We start from the raw sequence: 17,864 nt of genomic DNA, 5'->3' as shown, positions 1-17,864 counted from the left end.
GAGTTTGTCAAAATTAAATTACGATTTTCTGATTCTTTATTCATGTATCTCTTTATATTTCGACAGCTATTGAAATCTACCTATTTTGAATAAAATTTTGTTGAAGCACAAACGAACACTAGCCATGTAATGCAATATTTGATGTCATATGAAGCGTAGCTAACATGTTACACATATTTTAACGACAATAGTAATATCCTGTTTCAAATAAGATTGTGATTTCTTTAAGTTTTATCAATAATAGTTTCATGTATTACATTTGCGAGATTTGCTTACCCTAACGGAACACCTGAGATCACCCCCAGTTTTTGGTGGCGTTCTTGTTGCTTAGTCTTTAGTTTTCCATGTTGTGTCTTCTGTACTATAAATTGTCTGTTTGCGTTTTTATTTTAAGCCATGGCGTTGTCAGTTTATTTTCAATCTACGAGTTTGACTGTCCCTCTGATATCTTTTGTCCCTCTTTTGCAACAGTCACATAAAGATTAATGGTGCAAGCTTACTTATCACACGAACTGATTAAGGGCTCTTTTATATATAATGTAATGTAATAATGGTATGATAGTTATAACAATCGTTTCAACATAAAGTAAGCGTACGTTTAATAATGAAATGTTGAAATGTACGTTCCTGCCTTTTACAGTTTAACGCAATTTATGTATAATTGGTAAATTCTTCATTGAGAAATTTAGTTACAACAATTAGATTAAAACCTTTATCAAATTCTATAATACAATGATTTGGTTTGACAGTTTTGCTGAATCTGCTCATTTCTTTTTCATTCGGGATATAATATCCACATTTTATTTTGTAGTTGTTCATAAAGCAGGTCAATTTAGACACGATCTTATTTCTAAAGGTTATCAATTAAAAATAAAACACTTCAAAATGCATTCCCTAAACAGTGTCTTTAACTTAAAATAAAAGGCGATTATGCAAATTGGTTATGGGCAAATCATGAACATCTTTGGATACGCCAATAAATGAAGAAGATATGCATCAAAACTGGGGTATGGAGGTCTTAAATCCGGACTTTAAACTAGTAAATGTAAATAATTTTACAGCGTAGCAAAGACATAATATCTTATTTTTATTCCAGGTTGCCGTGAAAGAAATATTGCACACTTAGTCAATATTGGCAAGATTCCAAATGCACATTTAACTATCAGTTTGCATTTAAGTCACCAACGAACTACGAAAGGAAAAGATTTAACAGATTACCCTTAACGATATCTACTTATTTGAAGTGTCTGTAATTATCAAAGTTACTAGCAGTCAATCAACAATCATATGTTCATTAAAGAAAGTTAGTTGATGGATTGTTGGTTGCTTCGTATATATTGGCAAAAATGTATTGCATATAAAAAAGAAGATGTGGTATGATTGCCTTTGAGACAACTATCCACAAAAGACCAAAATGACCCAGACATTTACAACTATAGGTCACCGTACGGCAATCAACAAAAAAGCCCATACCGCATAGTCAGCTATAAAAGGCTTGTTCTGTTAAAGAACAATCAACAATACTTAAAATATGTGGTTCAGTATAGGGGTCGACCAGTTTGAAGAGAAAGGAAAAACGATGGTAGATTTGAAATGTTTGATAGACACCAAAAAATACCATTTCAATAGGATACCTCCGAACCTCTAAAGGTTTAGTTCAAGGTTTCTTAACCTGCATCGGTCGTGGCACTCTTCACACAGATAAGCACAGAAGAACACTGATCGGATGTGAAAATTTAAAATTAAATCCAGAAACAACCACCCATCCCAAAATAAATTAAAAGAAAGAAATTGTCATAAAAATCAGAGAATATTTATACTTTACATGCAAAAAGCCCAATGTATACAGTAAGTATGAAATCTGACCTTACTGTTCAACAAGAGGTTATGCATATGATTTAAAACAGGTATACTATTCCGTTTCGCTCACATATACTATAGTTTTGTCTTATCGAGATGTGAAATAATGTCTTAGTTACATCGTGACAAAACGTCAATTGTCTAAGTTTACTTAGACATCTAGTCTTAATACACATTACCTTTCGTAAATTCGATTCCAAAATCAACCCAAAAGGAGACCCTAGGCCATGTTAACTCAAACAGACGTCAAATAAAGCTAGAGTCTGAACGAAATAGGGCATTTGAAATGAATTGTGTCAATATTTCAAACATATTTATCTGATAAGGATGCATTTAAGTAACAAAGAATTCAGACAGTTAAAATTTAAATAAACTCATCATAGAAACCAGGACTGAATTTAGTATTTAAACGATTGCACAGAATGTTATGTTTTTATATGATGTGCTCGTTATATCAAAATAAGTCATTTTTACATGATATTGGATGCTTAATAGTTGGATGTATATAAGCATATCTTTTCATTGGTTATACAAGACTGTAGTGCGGTGCGGATAACCACAGTGTTTGTTACCTTTGCTGGTCTTTAAGTTCGATTCTTCGTTTTCGATGTATTGTTGATTATTTAGCAATCATTATGTTATCATCACAACATATATAGGCAATACAGTTATGATTACTTTATAATGTTTCTTAAAGGTAAATGATCACAAATGACTGCGTCAATCTTTCAATACAAGTACAAAATTAATGTTAATGAGTTATACGCAATATCTGCAAAAGTACTTTATTGATTTGGTGTGATTGAAAACAGGACATGGGAAAATATGTTGACACATTATCACAGATATTGTCACAACTTGTGTGTATAGTCATCGTAGTGTAAAATTGGCACCTTGCATTTGAATGATATTTTTTAACTACAAACCGCGTTCATTCGGGATGACGTTTTTCAATTAGCAAATTCAAATATATTTCCAAAAAAACAACTACTGTCCAAATTTTTAATGCGCTTGCACTGTATAATCCTGACTTTGACATAATCCAAGATTATTTTGAATGGGGGAATCTGACATTGTTGTTACCGGAAGTGTTACCTTGGAGTTCCACGTGCATTCTGTTTGCTTGGGTCTCTCGGATATTTTCATCATCTTTATTGCTTACAAGCAAAAATGCACAGGAAACTGTATCACATCAATGGCAAGGATATTACCGGAGAGTAACAAATGTTATGTAAATAAAGGATCCTCATAGAAACGAAGATGAGGGACTACAATGAAAACATTCTTAGATAATATGAAGGTCAGGATTATACATTGCAATCACAAAAGGTAGCATAGTACTGGTTTTTGGAAAGATTATTGATTCCAGAAATTGTAAAACGTCTTCTAGAATGAATGCGTTTGGTAGTTTTTAAAATTTCCTAAAAAGAATGTGTCAATTTTACCTATTGGCGACTATAGATTGCTATTTTGTTTTTATTTGGTCATCATTTTCATAATTTCCTTAACTAACTTTTATCAAAAGATAAATAAACTGCTTTTATTTTATCCATCTTCAAATTTCAAGTACATTACAATGTTTTTTTTTTCTTTTTACTTAACATAATATATGCTTTCACAGTTGATTACATGTGTAAGTTGAAATATAATATACAGTTAACTAACTAATACAAAGAAAATACATGAAATATAGTAGTTTTTGCATGACGTCATCAACCTACGTCATCAAAACATATAAACAGTTACACTTTTACTGTACCCAATCTCATATTAGCTTCTCATGAGTTTACAACGATACGTATAATGTTTTAACACATGAAGAATAATACATGTAAAAGTACAGAAGACAAAACAAAGAAATCTCAAGACAAAGTAACACGAACTTCACCAAAATCTTTTAATAGCTTCCTTGTGAGCAGCAATTCTCTTTCAAGGAAATCATGATAGAAAATACAAGCCCGGGAATATCGTTTCAATTGGGAGATATATACAAATTAGGAAAACATAATTAAGAAATCAGGAATAAAAAACAACATGATATATAACGATACCGACAACAATGAAGATATTGAATAATAGGATAATGTTTTAAACAATAAACATGATAAACTAGTTAATTAAAATAGCAAAATGATTGGAATTTGCTTACTAGCTTCACATTTGAGGTGACCGGTCTGTACTGCTGGCTATAAAGATCCATCTACGATCCCTGAATTGATAACGAATTTGAATTCGCATTTGTCATAATTCATATTTATTACTGCTGTAATATATCTTTTAAGTCATGTAAATGTGTAGTTCTATAAAGTTGTCAATTAAACACACATTTAAATAATTTTCACACATGCAGAGCTTTAACAAATATACGTTGAAGTATAATGATTTCTTACGTAGAAACAGCTATCTTTAAAAGTAATCTTTAAATGTAGGTAAAAATAAAATCTGCTATCTCATGACAAAAATATATGTGGAATATGGTGTCTATTTCATGTATGCAAAGTTTTAATCCTTTCAAATGTCATGTTATTTATGATGACACTGCTATCTCGTTTTTAAAAACTTTATCAAACAATAATTGATCAACACAATATCTCCACCTTAAATATATTTATGTGTACATTGCATGTACATGTACGGATAGTTTTTTTTTTTCAAAACTTATTACCCAGTAGCTAAGTGAATCCATCCAGTTAATATGATCATCACAAAAGACGTCGATCAATACAAAAAAATGCAAAATGTTTTAGTCATTACTTGTTATCAATTCACTTATTTTCTAAATTTCATTTGACTTGCTATATCTGCTTATAGGCACAATATATATATTAATTTATTTTTCTATGCGTTTCATTGTGTGTGTGTAAAAAATCGTTAGAATTTCTCAATCGTGGGTAAAATGCAAATATCCTTATTTGATTCCTTGGTTGAAAAAGTTGCATATATCCTTATCAAATATCCAGTACATCGATAATTGCGTTAACTTTATCACATAGGTCTTTGCAGATTATTGTTTACAGAAGTCATAATAGTTATCAAAGGTACCAGGATTATATTGTCATACGCCAGACGCGCGTTTCGTCTACATAAGACTCATCAGTGACGCTCAGATCAAAACAATTATAAAGCCAAACAAGTACAAAGTTGTAGGGCATTGAGGACCAATAATTCCGAAAAAGTTGAGCCAAATACGGCTAAGGTAATCTATTCCTGGGATAAGAAAATCCTTAGTTTTTCGAAAAATTCAAAGTTTGGTGACAGGAAATTTATAAAAATGACCATTTACATGTAATTGATATGAATGTCAACACCGAAGTGCTGACTACTGGGCTGGTGATACCCTCGGGGACGAAACGTCCACCAGCAGTGGCATCGACCCAGTGGTGTAAATAGTTATCAAAGGTACCAGGATTATAATGTCATACGCCAGACGCGCGTTTCGTCTACATAAGACTCATCAGTGACGCTCAGATCAAAACAATTATAAAGCCAAACAAGTACAAAATTAAAGAGCATTGAGGACCCATAAAACCAAAAAGTTGAGCCAAATACGGCTAAGGTTATCTATTCCTGGGATAAGAAAATCCTTAGTTTTTCGAAAAATTCTAAATTTTGTTAACAGGAAAATTATAAAAATGACCCTATACATGTAATTGATATTAATGTCAATACAGAAGTGCTGACTACTGGGCTGGTGATACCCTCGGGGACGTAAGGTCCATCAGCAGTGGCATCAACCCAGTGGTGTAAATAGTTTTCAAAGGTACCAGGATTACAATTTCAGACGCCAGACGCACGTTTCGTCTGCATAATAAGTTCACTTGTATCGTGAATGGTTTATTTAATTAACACCGTAGAGTATATTCCAGGTCAAAGCTTCCTTTGTATGTATGAAATCTTTGACATTCAGATTAACAATAAATCAACCAACACGACAGACCTAAAATGATTACATGTTTTGACACGCTAGTCTTGTTAGTCACTTTAGTAGCGAGGTCGGTAGAGATAAGATCTTCCATCATTAGATCTGATTTAATGAAATGATAGAACAGTTAAATGTGGTATAAGTTACATTAAGCAGCAATAACTGTCCTTTCCTAGATTTATTTATGTCAGTATTACACCAAAAATAAGTGATAAATTTTCCTTCTCTTATCACTCAAAACCTTCACTTAATTCGTTCATAGATACAAAGGTTGAGTCAGCATTCGTTCATAGATTCAAAGATTGAGTCAGCAAGGTTGGCTGTAAAATTGTTTTTAACGGAATAGCTTATCCTTAATTTTAGGAGTATGTTACAATCGATCCCGGAAATTAAGATCGAATCCGGGTAAATTTATAAGTACTTAAAAAAACTTACTGCCTGTCTATATTTGTATTTTGGCATTACACTAGTCATGTCTTTTTTCTACCCATGGCGTTTAAACATGAAATCTCTGGGATATGTTTTAATAGATTTAAGTCTCCGATGCAAGATTCTTTTTATTATGAATTGTTTTTTGGTTTTTGTTTATATTTTTTAGTAATTCCAAGTACTCTCAGATCGTACTTTTTTTTTTAATTTCAATTGATATCACAATGTGTAATGCATTTTTTAATTTCAATTGATATCACAATTTGTAATGCATTTTTCAATTTCAATTGATATCACAATTTGTAATGCATTTTTTAATTTCAATTGATATCACAATTTTTTTTTTTACCAAGTAAATATCTTTTATTACATATCTGCTGTTTTAACAATTTACTCGGATAACAGCGTTAGCCCGAGTATCCCTGTTATTAGTTACTGAATTTCCAGGGAAAAGCTCAGTAAAATATACTAAATTATCAAAGTGTTAATTATATAACATATACATTATTTTAAATACAGTGTATACATATTAAGAATAACATTCCATGGTATAACTCACGTGTTTACGGAAAAATAATTTGCCTTCCGAATTTGTATTCATTTTCCCTTGTTTTTAATCATTGACACAGTTATTTGTACTTGACCTTTTGTGCTGAATTAGTTACCAATTCATTGTTCGAAAGCTAGTGCTAAAGGAAGCACATGTTTCTTGAGAAAATAAATTGTTGGATTAGATAAAACTTGTTTGGTAAGTATTATAAACTATTCGTTAACAATTTTGTCATAGAAACAAAATAAATGTATCTAGAGTGAAAAAGTTTAAATGTATCTTGAAATATAATAGAAAAAAGAATAAAGATTATAACATGTGATTTGATACCAACATACACACAATTACTTGAGGAAATTTGGTGTAAAACAAATCAGTGTTGAATTATAATCATTTTAGTTTTTAAAAAGTATAATAAATAAAGTGTCTTGTTTAGTTTGTTTATACATACAAAAAATGAAAAATCAACAACTACAACATACATGTACAATATAAAGTCTATCATAGCTATTAATTTTCACTCATCATACATTTCAATTACATATATTTTTGAATATTTTTAAGCATCTTACTTATTGTTTTATTTCTATACTCCATCAGATAATATCTGTAATTATATTCTTGTTTAAATATTTCATAAACATTAACTTGATTAATCTTATTATTTGAAATACAATTGCATTTGTGTAGAGTGAATAAGATGACTGTCAAGAGATATTTAATATCATTTAATGAGTCCTCTTCTATATTATATCCTACTACTAAGTGTTTTAAAGTAACTATATGCTCACCCATATGAAGCTTATTTAATTCAAATTCAATTCAAATTCAAATATTTATTGTCATATAAACTCTGAACAATAAGTTTGTGACAAATAATATAAACATACACAAAATACATTTAACAAACAAAACCATGAAAACAAAAAAAGAAAAAAAGCAAAACAATCTATCTATATGATATATAAATATATTTTATAAATAAATCAAGAGTCCCCTGTCCTCAGTTTTAATGCCTGTTTAAAATGGGACCCTAAGCTTTCTACTTCTTTTGAGGTTGATGGACAAAGAAGATATTTAATTTAATAGAATACAAATTTTATTTCAAAAAACTTTAAAATAAGTACATTCCATGATATTGTGTTGATAAGTAGCTGGTACCCCACACACTGAACACAAATTTGTGTTCTTAATTTTCCATGTAAACATGAGAAATTACTCACAAAATACTGGCCTCAATTTCACGTCTTTACGTTCAAATTCAAGCGTCAATAGCAGCAACTTTCATAAACTACCGAAATTGAATTTACCTACATTTGATGGAAACGTACTTGAATGGCAATCCGTTGGGGAATCTTTTGATTCCGCAATTCACAAAAACAACACACTAACCGGAGTTCAAAAGTTTAACTACGTAAAATCTTTACTAGAAGGAGAAGCGTCATATACCATTGCCGGATTTGCTCTTACGCACACAAATTACAACAAAGCTTTCGAACTCATACATGAAAGATTCGGACAAAAGCATAAGATAATCCAATCGTACATGCAGGCACTATTAGACATACCCGCACCAATGAATACGCTTTCACAACTAAGAAGTTACTATGACAGAACAGAAACATACATACGTGGACTAGAATCTCTTGGACAATCCCAAGACTCGTATGGCTCGTTATTAGTACCAGTCACACTTAACAAAATGCCTGGTGAAATACGAAAACAACTTAACACGTGAGCACGGTTCATCTGATTGGTTTCTCGGTGATCTTAGGAGATCTATCTTTAAGGAGCTGGCCATTTTAGAGTCTGGAAAAGTACAGAAACAGATGAGAGTCCGAGCGCTACAGCTACGTTCTACACAAACACGAAATCACGTAAAATCTGGCCAAAAACAATTCAACCAATTCCACACAGAAATCTCATACCATAAGCACTGCATACTGCAAGGAACCCAGCTTTTCGTCAGAATGTACTAAATATACGGATCCAAACGAACGCATGACAATTGTAAAAAAGGAAAGACTATGCTTTAATTGTTTAGGGCGACACAGTGTTACAGTAGCGGATTGTAAATCAAAATCAAACTGCAAGAAATGTAAAAGACGTCACCACACAAGCCTATGCAACAAAGACCACGATAAAGAAACTGCAACTACAAGTAGTATATATACAGTACATACACACAACGCGGAGGAAGCTGAGACAACATTTTTATATTTTCACTTTTTGTGGGCCGGAGAATGTTGGAAATAACGCACAGAAGAGAACGTTAAAGTAACGCGGCATTATTGTATATCCAACGTTGTGTACTTATGACGTTATCTTGTACTTCAGTCATCAATACAAATTCATGCAGTTTAGACGTCTTTCTTATTACATATGCAGTTTAAGTAAAACCACTTTACGATAGAAGGTAAGCAGATATGCTCCTCATGCGGCACCCGTCGTGTTGATAGTGTTATCACAAACCCCGTTAATAGTCTAATTCGGTAGGTGACATTCGTGGTTAATGGGGAATGGGTTGTAGTTACGACATAAGGAACATATCCTATTTCATGTGTGAAACGGTTATTCCATAACTGTCAACCAACTCGTGATGGCGTCCGTTAACTTTACGATAGGATGATTTCAACTTTACATTTTCGAACTCTTGATTTAATAGCTTTCTTGTGAGCAGCAACATTCTTTCAAGGAAGTCATGATAGGAAATACAAGACTGCGAAAATAGTATCGATTTAGAGATATGTACTTCTGGAATGTTGCTACATAGATAGAAATGGAAAGTTCTAAATTCTGCAGCTGAATCCATCTCTTTTGTCGGAAAGTTTTTCAGCCGACCCTCATTGTCAATTTCTAGACGAAAGTCAAGATATCAGGCAGACTTAACTGTATCTAATGTATCCTTTATCTAGTTTTCAAATTTTGAGCAATTAAAATTTAGATTTTCGAACATAGTGCCAATAGAATACTTGGGCAAAAGATTCGCATGTTTCTCTTCTACATGACTTATATATAGTCATACCTCATGACACCCCTTATTACTTTTCTCCACAAGCAATGGATTGAGACGACCCCCACTATTTTTTTACCATTTGATTTTGAATTTTGGGCTCTAATTCCATTTTCTTTTAACATAGTGCCCATCGAAACCTTGCGCAAAAGAAGCGCAGTTTTTATTCCTCTACAAGACCTATATAGTCATACCCCGTGACACTCCTCATTATTTTTCTCTAGAAGACCTGGAATAGGCCAACCCCCTATTTTTTTACCATTTTTTTCAAATTTTGGGCTCTAGTTTAAGATTTTTGAACAGAGCTCCGTTTGATACCTTGCGCAAAAGAAGCGCCTGTTTCTCCTCTACAAGACATGTATAGTCATACCCCGTGACACCCTTCATTATTTTTCTCTAAAAGCCCTGGAATAGGCCGATCCCCCTATTTTTTACAATTTTTTTCAAATTTTGGGCTCTAGTTTCAGAATTTTGAACATAGCGCCCTTTGATACCATGCGAAAAAGAAGCGCCTGTTTCTCCGCTACAAGACCTATGTAGTCATACCCCGTAACACCTCTCATTATTTTTCTCTTGAAGCCCTGGAATAGAACCAGCCGCCCGTTTTGTACCATTTTTTTTTTCAAATTTTGGGCTCTAGTTTAAGAATTTTATCATAGCGCCCTTTTATACCATACGAAAAAGAAGCGACAGTTTCTTCTCGACAAGACCTATATAGTCATATCCCGTGACACCCCTCATTATTTTTCTCTAAGAGCCCTGGAATAGGCTAACCCCCTTTGTTTACCATTTTTTAAAAATTTTGGCCTCTAGTTTCAAATTTTTGAACATAGCACCCTTAGATACCTTGCGCAAAAGAAGCGCCTGTTTCTCCTCTACAAGACCTATGTAGTCATACCCCGTAACACCCCTCATTATTTTTCTCTTGAAGCCCTGGAATAGAAACCCCCCCCCCTTTTGTACCATTTTTTTTTCAAATTTTGGGCTCTAGTTTAAGAATTTTAACATAGCGCCCTTTTATACCATGCGAAAAAGAAGCGACAGTTTCTCCTCGACAAGACCTATATAGTCATATCCCGTGACACCCCTCATTATTTTTCTCTAAGAGCCCTGGAATAGGCCAACCCCCTTTTTTTACCATTTGTAAAGAATTTTGGCCTCTAGTTTCAAATTTTTGAACAGAGAGCTCTTTGATACCTTGCACAAAAGATACGCCTGTGTCTCCTCTACAAGACCTATATAGTCATACTTCATGACACCCTTCATTATTTTGCTCTAAAAGCCCTGGAATAGGCCGACCCCCCTATTTTTTACCATTTTTTTTTCAAATTTTGGGCTCTAGTTTCAGAATTTTGAACATAGCGCCCTTTGATACCATGCGAAAAAGAAGCGCCTGTTTCTCCGCTACAAGACCTATGTAGTCATACCCCGTAACACCTCTCATTATTTTTCTCTTGAAGCCCTGGAATAGAACCAGCCCCCCGTTTTGTACCATTTTTTTTTTCAAATTTTGGGCTCTAGTTTAAGAATTTTAACATAACGCCCTTTTATACCATGCGAAAAAGAAGCGACAGTTTCTTCTCGACAAGACCTATATAGTCATATCCCGTGACACCCCTCATTATTTTTCTCTAAGAGCCCTGGAATAGGCTAACCCCCTTTTTTACCAATTTTTAAAAATTTTGGCCTCTAGTTTCAAATTTTTGAACAGAGAGCTCTTTGATACCTTGCTCAAAAGATACGCCTGTGTCTCCTCTACAAGACCTATATAGTCATACTTCATGACACCCCTCATTATTTTTCTCTAGAAGCATTGGAATAGGCCGACACCCCTGTTTTTTACCATTTTTTATCAAATTTTGGGCTCTAGTTTCAGAATTTTGAACATAGCGCCCTTTGATACCTTGCACAAAAAAAAACCGCCTGTTTCTTCTCTACAAGACCTACATAGTCATACCCCGTGACACCCTCATTATTTTTCTCTAGGAGCCCTGGAATAGGCCGACCCCCCTATTTTTTTACCGTTTTTTTCAAATTTCGGGCTCTAGATTAAGATTTTTGAACATAGCACCCTTAGATACCTTGCGCAAAAGAAGCGCCTGTTTCTCCTCTACAAGACCTATGTAGTCATACCCGTAACACCCCTCATTATTTTTCTCTTGAAGCCCTGGAATAGAACCCCCCCCCCCCGTTTTGTACCATTTTTTTTCAAATTTTGGGCTCTAGTTTAAGAATTTTAACATAGCGCCCTTTTATACCATGCGAAAAAGAAGCGACAGTTTCTCCTCTACAAGACCTATATAGTCATATCCCGTGACACCCCTCATTATTTTTCTCTAAGAGCCCTGGAATAGGCCAACCCCCTGTTTTTACCATTTGTAAAAAATTTTGGCCTCTAGTTTCAAATTTTTGAACAGAGAGCTCTTTGATACCTTGCACAAAAGATACGCCTGTGTCTCCTCTACAAGACCTATATAGTCATACTTCATGACACCCCTCATTATTTTTCTCTAGAAGCATTGGAACAGGCCGATACACCTGTTTTTTACCATTTTTTATAAATTTTGGCCTCTAGTTTCAAATTTTTGAACAGAGAGCTCTTTGATACCTTGCGCAAAAGATACGCCTGTGTCTCCTCTACAAGACCTATATAGTCATACTTCATGACACCCCTCATTATTTTTCTCTAGAAGCATTGGAATAGGCCGATGCACCTGTTTTTTACCATTTTTTTATCAAATTTTGGGCTCTAGTTTCAGAATTTTGAACATAGCGCCCTTTGATACCTTGCACAAAAAAAACCGCCTGTTTCTTCTCTACAAGACCTATATAGTCATACCCCGTGACACCCTCATTATTTTTCTCTAGGAGCCCTGGAATAGGCCGACCCCCCTATTTTTTTACCGTTTTTTTTCAAATTTCGGGCTCTAGATTAAGATTTTTGAACATAGCACCCTTCGATACCTTGCGCAAAAGAAGCGCCTGTTTCACCTCTACAAGACCTATATAGTCATACCCCGTGACACCCCTCATTATTTTTCTCTTGAAGCCTTAGAATAGGCCGACCCCCCTGTTTTTACCATTTTTTTCAAATTTTGGGCTCTAGTTTCAGAATTATGAACATATCGCCCTTTGATACCACGCGAAAAAGAAGCGCATGTTTCTCCTCTACAAGACCTATATAGTTATACCCCGTGACACCCCTCATTATTTTTCTCTAGGAGCCCTGGAATAGGCCAACCCCCTATTTTTTTTACCATTTTTTTTTTAAATTTTGGGCTCTAGTTTCAGATTTTTGAACAGAACTCCGTTTGATATCTTGCGCAAAGGGAGCGCCTGTTTTTCTCTACAAGACATGTATAATTATAACCCTTGACACCCTTCATTATTTTTCTCTAAAAGACCTGGAATAGGCCGACCCCCCTATTTTTTACCATTTTTTTTCAAATTTTGGGCTCTAGTTTCAGAATTTTGAACAGAAATCCGTTTGATATCTTGCGCAAAGGGAGCGCCTGTGTCTTCTCTACAGGACATGTATAGTCATAACCCTTGACACCCTTCATTATTTTTCTCTAAAAGACCTGGAATAGGCCGACCCCCCTATTTTTTACCATTTTTTTTCAAATTTTGGGCTCTAGTTTCAGAATTTTGAACATAGCGCCCTTTGATACCATGCAAAAAAAGAAGCGCCTGTTTCTCCGCTACAAGACCTATGTAGTCATACCCCGTAACTGCCCTCATTATTTTTCTCTTGAAGCCCTGGAATAGAACCCCCCCCCCCGTTTTGTACCATTTTTTTTTCAAATTTTGGGCTCTAGTTTAAGAATTTTAACATAGCGCCCTTTTATACCATGCGAAAAAGCAGCGACAGTTTCTCCTCGACAAGACCTACATAGTCATATCCCGTGACACCCCTCATTATTTTTCTCTAAGAGCCCTGGAACAGGCCAACCCCCTTTTTTTACCATTTTTTAAAAATTTTGGCCTCTAGTTTCAAATTTTTGAACAGAGAGCTCTTTGATACCTTGCGCAAAAGATACGACTGTGTCTCCTCTACAAGACCTATATAGTCATACTTCATGACACCCTCATTATTTTTCTCTAGAAGAATTGGAATAGGCCGACCCCCCTGTTTTTTACCATTTTTTTCAAATTTTGGGCTCTAGTTTCAGAATTATGAGCATATCGCCCTTTGATACCATGCGAAAAAGAAGCGCCTGTTTCTCCTCTACAAGACCTATATAGTCATACCCCGTGACACCCCTCATTATATTTCTCTAGGAGCCTTGGAATAGGCCAACCCCCTATTTTTTTACCATTTTTTTTAAAATTTTTGGCTCTAGTTTCAGATTTTTGAACAGAACTCCGTTTGATATCTTGCGCAAAGGGAGCGCCTGTTTCTCCTCTACAAGACATGTATAGTCATAACCCTTGACACCCTTGATTATTTTTCTCTAAAAGACCGGGAATAGGCCGACCCCCCTATTTTTTACTATTTTTTTTTTCAAACTTTGGGCTCTAGTTTCAGAATTTTGAACATAGCAGCCTCTGATACCATGCGAAAAAGAAGCGCCTGTTTCTCTTCTACAAGACCTATATGGTCATACCTCGTGACAATCCTCATTATTTTTCTCTAGGAGCCCTGGAATAGGCCGACCCCCCTATTTTTTTACCGTTTTTTTTTTAATTTTGGGCTCTAGTTTAAGATTTTTGAACATAGCACCCTTTGATACCTTACGCAAAAGAAGCGCCTGTTTCTCCTCTACAAGACATATATAGTCATACTCCGTATCACCCCTCATTATTTTTCTTTAAAACCCTGGAATAGGCCCAACCCCTGTATTTTACCAATTTTTTTCAAATTTTGGACTCTAGTTTCAGAATTTGAACATAGCACCCTTTTATAACATGCGAAAAAGAAGCGCCTGTTTCTCCTCTACAGGACATGTATAGTCATACCCCGTGACACAGAGCATTATTTTTCTCTAGGAGCCCTGGAATAGGCAAACCCCTTATTCTTTTACCATTTTTTTTCAAATTTTGGGCTCTAGTTTCAGATTTTTGGACAGAGCTCCGTTTGATATCTTGCGCAAAGGAAGCGCCTGTTTCTCCTCTACAAGACATGTATAGTCATACCCGTTGACACCCTATATTATTTTTCTCTAAAAGCCCTGGAATAGGCCGACCCCCCTATTTTTTACCTTTTTTTTCAAATTTTGGGCTCTAGTTTCAGAATTTTGAACATAGCTCCCTTTGATACCATGCGAAAAAGAAGCGCCTGTTTCTCCTTTACATGACTTATGTAGTCATACACCGTGACGTTCCTCATAATTTTCTTTAGAAGCCCTGGAAAACGTCGACCCGCCTGTTTTTTAACATTTTTTTCAAATTTTGGGCTCTAGTTTCAGATTTTTGGACAGAGCTCCGTTTGATATCTAATCATCTAATAATATGTCATACCCCTTGACACCCTTCATTATTTTTCTCTAAAAGCCCTGGAAAAGGCCGACCCCCCTATTTTTTACCTTTTTTTTTCAAATTTTGGGCTATAGTTTCAGAATTTTGAACATAGCGCCCTTTGATACCATGCGAAAAAAGAAGCGCCTGTTTCTCCTCTACAAGACCTTTATAGTCAAACTCCGTCACATCCCTCATAATTTTCTTTAGAAGCCCTGGAAAACGTCGACCCGCCTGTTTCTAACCATTTTTTTTCAAATTTTGGGACCTAGTTTCATAATTTTGAACATAGCACTCTTTGATACCTTGCGCAAAAAAACACCTGTTTATTCTCTACAAGACCTATATAGTCATACCCTGTGACACTCCTCATTATTTTTCTCTAGTAGCTCTGGAATAGGCCGACCCCCCTATTTTTTACCATTTTTTTTTCAAATTTTGGGCTCTAGTTTCAGAATTTTGAACATAGTGCCCTTTGATACCATGCGAAAAAGAAGCGCCTGTTTCTCCTTTACAAGACCTATGTAGTCATACTCCCTAACACCCCTTATTACTTTTCTCTTGAAGCCCTGGAATAGGACCACCCCCTGTTTTTTACCATTATTTTTCAAATTTTGGGCTCTAGTTTCAGAATTTGAACATAGCGCCCTTTTATACCATGCGACAAAGAAGCGCCTGTTTCTCCTGTACAAGACCTATATAGTCATACCCCGTGACACCCCTCCTTATTTTTCTCTAGGAGCCCTGGAATATGCCAAACCGTATTTTTTTACCATTTTTTCAAATTTTTGGCTCTAGTTTCAGATTTTTGAACAGAGCTCTGTTTGATATCTTGCACAAAGGGAGCGCCTGTTTCTCCTCTACAAGACCTATGTAGTCATACTCCCTAACACCCCTTATTACTTTTCTCTTGAAGCCCTGGAATAGGACCACCCCCTGTTTTTTACCATTATTTTTCAAATTTTGGGCTCTAGTTTCAGAATTTGAACATAGCGCCCTTTTATACCATGTGACAAAGAAGCGCCTGTTTCTCCTGTACAAGACCTATATAGTCATACCCCGTGACACCCCTCATTATTTTTCTCTAGGAGCCCTGGAATATGCCAAACAGTATTTTTTTACCATTTTTTCAAATTTTCTAGTTTCAGATTTTTGAACAGAGCTCCGTTTGATATCTTGCACAAAGGGAGCGACTGTTTCTCCTCTACAAGACATGTATAGTCATACCCCTTGACACCATTCATTATTTTTCTCTAAAAGCCCTGGAATAGGCCGACCCTTCTATTTTTTACCATTTTTTTTTCAAATTTTGGGCTCTAGTTTCAGAATTTTGAACATAGCGCCGTTTGATACCATGCGAAATAGAAGCGCCTGTTTCTCCACTACAAGACGTATGTAGTCATACTCCGTAACACCCCTTATTATTTTTTTCTTGAAGCCCTGGAATAGGCCCACCCCCTGTTTTTTACAATTTGTTTTTCAAATTTTGGGCTCTTGTTTCAGAATTTTGAACATAGCGCCCTTTGATACCATGCGAAAAAGAAGCGCCTGTTTCTCCTTTACAAGACCTATGTAGTCATACTCCCTAACACCCCTTATTACTTTTCTCTTGAAGCCCTGGAATAGGACCACCCCTGTTTTTTACCATTATTTTTCAAATTTTGAGTTCTAGTTTCAAAATTTGAACATAGCGCCCTTTTATACCATGCGACAAAGAAGCGCCTGTTTCTCCTGTACAAGACCTATATAGTCATACCCCGTGACACCCCTCATTATTTTTCTCTAGGAGCCCTGGAATATGCCAAACCGTATTTTTTTACCATTTTTTCAAATTTTTGGCTCTAGTTTCAGAATTTTGAACAGAGCTCCGTTTGATATCTTGCACAAAGGGAGCGCCTGTTTCTCCTCTACATGACCTATGTAGTCATACTCCCTAACACCCCTTATTACTTTTCTCTTGAAGCCCTGGAATAGGACCACCCCCTGTTTTTTACCATTATTTTTCAAATTTTGGGCTCTAGTTTCAGAATTTGAACATAGCGCCCTTTTATACCATGCGACAAAGAAGCGCCTGTTTCTCCTGTACAAGACCTATATAGTCATACCCCGTGACACCCCTCCTTATTTTTCTCTAGGAGCCCTGGAATATGCCAAACCGTATTTTTTTACCATTTTTTCAAATTTTTGGCTCTAGTTTCAGATTTTTGAACAGAGCTCCGTTTGATATCTTGCACAAAGGGAGCGACTGTTTCTCCTCTACAAGACATGTATAGTCATACCCCTTGACACCCTTCATTATTTTTCTCTAAAAGCCCTGGAATAGGCCGACCCTTCTATTTTTTACCATTTTTTTTTTCAAATTTTGGGCTCTAGTTTCAGAATTTTGAACATAGCGCCGTTTGATACCATGCGAAATAGAAGCGCCTGTTTCTCCTCTACAAGACGTATGTAGTCATACTCCGTAACACCCCTTATTATTTTTTTCTTGAAGCCCTGGAATAGGCCCACCCCCTGTTTTTTACAATTTTTTTTTCAAATTTTGGGCTCTTGTTTCAGAATTTTGAACATAGCGCCCTTTGATACCATGCGAAAAAGAAGCGCCTGTTTCTCCTCTACAAGACCTATGTAGTCAT

This window comes from Mytilus galloprovincialis, chromosome 8 (genome assembly GCF_965363235.1).
Source record: "Mytilus galloprovincialis chromosome 8, xbMytGall1.hap1.1, whole genome shotgun sequence".
Taxonomy (NCBI): Eukaryota; Metazoa; Mollusca; class Bivalvia; order Mytilida; family Mytilidae; genus Mytilus; species Mytilus galloprovincialis.
The sequence above is the reverse complement of the archived record's forward strand: the minus strand, read 5'-3'. Positions refer to the sequence as shown.